The sequence below is a fragment of the Triticum aestivum genome, chromosome 3A, assembly GCF_018294505.1.
Source record: "Triticum aestivum cultivar Chinese Spring chromosome 3A, IWGSC CS RefSeq v2.1, whole genome shotgun sequence".
In the NCBI taxonomy this organism is placed as follows: domain Eukaryota; kingdom Viridiplantae; phylum Streptophyta; class Magnoliopsida; order Poales; family Poaceae; genus Triticum; species Triticum aestivum.
In genome coordinates, this window is record NC_057800.1 from 294,943,058 (window position 1) to 294,947,642 (window position 4,585).

General features: G+C 42.9%; 1 long non-coding RNA gene across 2 annotated transcripts; it reads left to right on the forward strand.

Annotated features, from left to right (window-relative positions):
- The first annotated feature begins 2,793 nt into the window (after window positions 1-2,793).
- On the forward strand, window positions 2,794-4,253 carry LOC123058311 (uncharacterized). 2 transcript variants are annotated; one of them, XR_006427141.1, is made up of 2 exons: window positions 2,794-3,498; window positions 3,577-4,253. It is a non-coding gene; the product is annotated as an uncharacterized lncRNA (long non-coding RNA). The 2 variants fall into 2 exon arrangements; XR_006427140.1 differs by having other exon boundaries at window positions 2,794-3,476.
- Window positions 4,254-4,585: the final 332 nt, after the last annotated feature.

Sequence of the window (4,585 nt, forward strand, 5' to 3'; positions counted from 1 at the left end):
CCGAATGGAAGTGGGACAAGCTTGGCATGGATTTTATCATCAGATTACCCAGGACCCGATCGGGATATGATTCTATTTGGGTAGTAGTGGATTGTCTGACCAAAGTATCCCACTTTATCCCAGTGAAAACCACCTATACGAGTGCGAAGTTGGCCCAGATATATATGACCAGGATCGTATGTATGCATGGAGTTCCGAGGACTATCGTATCAGATAGAGGAACACAGTTTACTTCAAAGTTTTGGCACCATCTGCACCAGACTTTGGGTACCAGGCTAGAGTTCAGTACAGCTTTTCATCCGCAGACAGATGGACAGATTGAGAGAGTCAATCAGATTCTGGAGGACATGTTGAGAGCTTGTGCGCTAGATTATGGATCCAGTTGGGATGATAATTTGCCTTACGCAGAGTTCTCTTACAACAACTGTTATCAGGCCAGTTTGAAGATGGCACCCTTCGAAGCGTTGTATGGAAGAAGGTGCATGACACCATTGATGTGGGATGAAGTTGGAGACCGTTAGTTGTTTGGACCAGATTGGATCAAAGAGTCAGAAGAGAAGGTTAAGTTGATTCAAGATAGACTGAAAGGTATCTCAGTCCAGGCAGAAGAGTTATGCAGACTCAAAACGCAAGGAGGTAGTTTATGAAATTGGAGACAAGGCATATCTTCGAGTGTCACCTCTGCGAGGAGTTAAACACTTTGGAGTCAAGGGAAAGTTAGCCCCGAGATTTGTAGGACCATACCGAGTTTTGGAACGTATGGAAGAGGTGGCCTACAAGTTGGAGTTACCCGAAGGACTGTCAGGAGTTCATAATGTGTTTCATGTTTCCCAGTTGAAGAAGTGCCATGCTAAGATGGCCGATATTCCTCTGAGAGATACAGTGCCCCTGGAAGCAATTCAGTTGGATAGTGATCTGACCTATGAGGAGAAACCAGTCAAGATTCTCAAGTTTGCCAGCCGAGCTACCTGCAGCAAGGTTATCAAGTTTTGCAAAGTTTAGTGGAGCCACCATACCAAGGATGAAGCCACTTGGGAACGAGAGGATGATCTACGGAAGGACCACCCACACCTATTTTCTAGCCAACCCAAATCTCGAGGGCGAGATTCACCTTAAGGGGGGTAGGTTTGTAACATCCCAAATTTTCAATTCGGAATGTTATACATAGGTCATCATATGCATATCATATTTTACTAGGAAAACTGCCCGTGCGTTGCAACGGGAGAAAAAAAATCATATGTCAATTGTCGATGCTTCACTATTGATTAAACAACAATTGTGATAAACCAAGCGGCAGGCGATGATGCGGCTAAATGAACCAAATGGACAATTAAGTGTATATGGTTGATGGAACAATTAACAATATGATTCTTTGGGATGCTAGTTGGGAACTTGCAATGTGAATGCTAGTGAACTAATCCGGTGAACAACCTTATCTTTAAATTACCATACTGATAATAAAAATATCGTACATGTGGTGCTTATTTTGAGTTACTGACAGGCAATAAAAATGTGGTAAACTTCATCCAACGTTCAGGCATGCATGTTTGTGTTGTGTGCTAACCGTGAAGTCCTTATTCTGTTGCAATATATGCAGAATTCTCTAGAGTTCTATATAGTGCAAGAATCTGTTTTTGATTTAAAAAGAAAATTGATTAGATTCTGCATCATAAATAGAGCATACATAACTACTCATCAATTAATTTAATTAGCTTGCAGATAAGCATTTAAATAGATGTGTTGTCTGTATAGTAGTGTTTTACTTCTTCTTAGGAACCCCTTTTAAAAATTGTGCAACCTTTTTGGCTTGCAGTATAAGTTTATATTAGACAACTATGATATTCTGTCTAAATCCTTTTAGATGATTATCACTAAGTAAAGTTAATGCTATCCAACATAGAATTATTAATGTCTTCAAATTTTGGTTGTAGGATATAACTTTTGTATTTACCTTTGTTTAAGAAAGTAAGCCAGTTCACTAAAGTAGGTTACTTTTGTTTAAATAATATTTTTATACTGTGGTATCCCTAAACATATTTTAAAATAAGCACGAGCGAGTTAATTAATACCGGAGCATGTGTTTCTGGTGTCATGTTTTTCATGGATACAATTTAGGAACCAGAAAATGTTACGATGTTGTCAATCACATCGTCGATGCCTAGTGAAAAAGCATACCGCATCGACAGATTAATCATTACACTATCATCAGACAATAAAAATATTGTACATGCATCACTTTTAAAGTAATTTTATCTAGATGCAATTGTTGTTGTTCCTCCGTAGCATCAATGTTTAGGGCAAAAGTGTGTATAAGGTGGTTGCAAGTTCCTCCCTACCGCATCCAACATGTCCATCTTTAGGGATGTTATAGGCATGCCATCCTTTTCCTGATCCACAACAATATCTTCGTTGAGATCAACTGAAAACTCTTTTGCGAGGACACGTAAATGTACGTGTTTTTGCCTGGATTGTTTATTATGCACTCGTATAAACCGAGACCAATATCACTTGAAGACAATTTACTTTTTATTTACTTTACTGGACGTGCAAGCATATATGTCTCCGCCGTGTGTGCCCTAACCTATGTTAGTCCAACATTGTCTACATAGTTAGTATGAGTTTCGTGAGGCACATAAACAGAGTTAAACTTATCTTTTTGTAAGATCAAATTCAACCTTAAAACAAAAAGGCAACGCCTGCATTATTCGGAGAACAAAGACGCATGCATCTGGAGATTTTTATCGGTCTGTGAACAAACTACTTATATTACAAAAAATCGAACCTTTGAACATGTGTGAGTGCACGCTAGCTAGCCTCCCACGTTGGCTAGTCTAGAAGAAACCAGCTGCGTCGCTGGCACTTTTCTAGTCTGGACTCGTCGCCTCGCAGAGCTTATCTCCTCAGCTTCTTTCCAGTAATCCACATCCCCGACCTCTACCTACTACCCAAGTAGCACGACCTCCCCGCATCTCCCCGCCGCCGCTACCTCTTACGCCCGCCGCCGGCACTTCGCCGGATCTCCTGCACCACCGGGCATGGCGCGGGCTCCACCCCAGCTCCCCCGACACTCCACCGGATCTCCCGCACCACTACCGGGCCATCCATGGCGCAGGCTCCAACACCCGCTCCCCCCGTTTCCCCGGCCATGGCGCGGGCAGTTGGGCGTAGGCGACCATGCTCATCCCAGCACCGGCCGTCTCGGTGCGCGTCCCGGTTTTCGTATTTAGATTGCTCTCTCCCCTCCTTGGCTAGGCATCCAGTGCTGCTTTTTCTCTGGGATGCGCTTTCTCCTCTTTGTTTGTTTGTGACAGCTGAGCCGTCTCTTCCGGGAGGTCGCGCATCGGAAGAAGGCCGTCTCCCCCAAAAAGAAGTACCCGTGGCCTACCCTCGTCCCCGCTATCCGCCGCCGACCGTACCTGGATGGATGCCTCCTCGAGGCCAAGCTTGCGCGTGGCTGCGGCAATCCGGCTTTCTTGGTGTCATACTCTATCCACCAAAGTATTCATCTTCTTTGTTTTAAACAAATTTGAAGATTTTGCACTAATTGATTGTAAATTCAAAAACATTTTTCTCCAGTGCGCATTGGCGGTTGTGCATTACGGCCTCTGCTTCCCTTCGTCGCGCCTGATGCTTCCCAAGGCGCCCGCGCCCTCAAGCTCCAGCACCAGCCCCACATTCCCGCATCGCGCTGCAGCCCGCGTTCCTCTGCTCCGACCGCGCCCTCGCGCCTGACACCCGCGATAGCGACTCCTCCGGCCCTCGCCACACCGGCGACCACCAAGAACCCTGTCACCTCCTTGCCTCCGCTTAGTGCATGTCGCCAGGAGCGCCACCACCATACTTCCTCCTGACGACTGCGGCAAGCAGCAGCGCCTTTCTTGGCTTCTGCGGCGTGGACGCCGGCGCTAAGTGACAGCGTGTACCCATCGGTGGAGGCTGCGAATGGATAAGAGCCGGTACAAAATAAGGATTGGGGACTGCGGGCTGAATTCCAACTAATGCAGGGTTGTTTTGCAAAAACAAAACATTTTTCCAGAGCGCCACTTAAACAGGGACTGTGGGTTGATGTCAAAGAAACTCAGGGGCTTTTTCACAAAAACACCGACGACGTACGACCAGAAGCAGTATTTGCTTTATTAGTAGAAAAAAGATTTGCATTTCTAGTTTTGTGATTCTAAAATCCTAAGCAACTCAAGGACCAAGAGAGAGAGTTGGGGATTTTATTATTTTTCATATTTGAATTTTCTCAAATATTGAAAAGTGGATCACTTTGGTTTTAATTATTTTTCTCTTTAAATAATATTTTCAATATTAAGAATATATAAGAGGAGATAATATGACTTCTTCAAAATAAATGAAATTTTGAAGAAAACATGTTAAAATCAAATAAATTATTTTATTTTGATTTTATTGCTATTTTATTTGAATTAAAAAATGTGCATTTTTACAAAATTGCATTTTAGACCAAGAAAATGTTCACTAAGTTCTAAATATTTTATTTAAATGGTGAAAATTATTTTAGGCACTTTTAGATTTATTTATTTATTTAGCATTTTTCTTTCGGCGGAACATTTTTGTTTTAAAT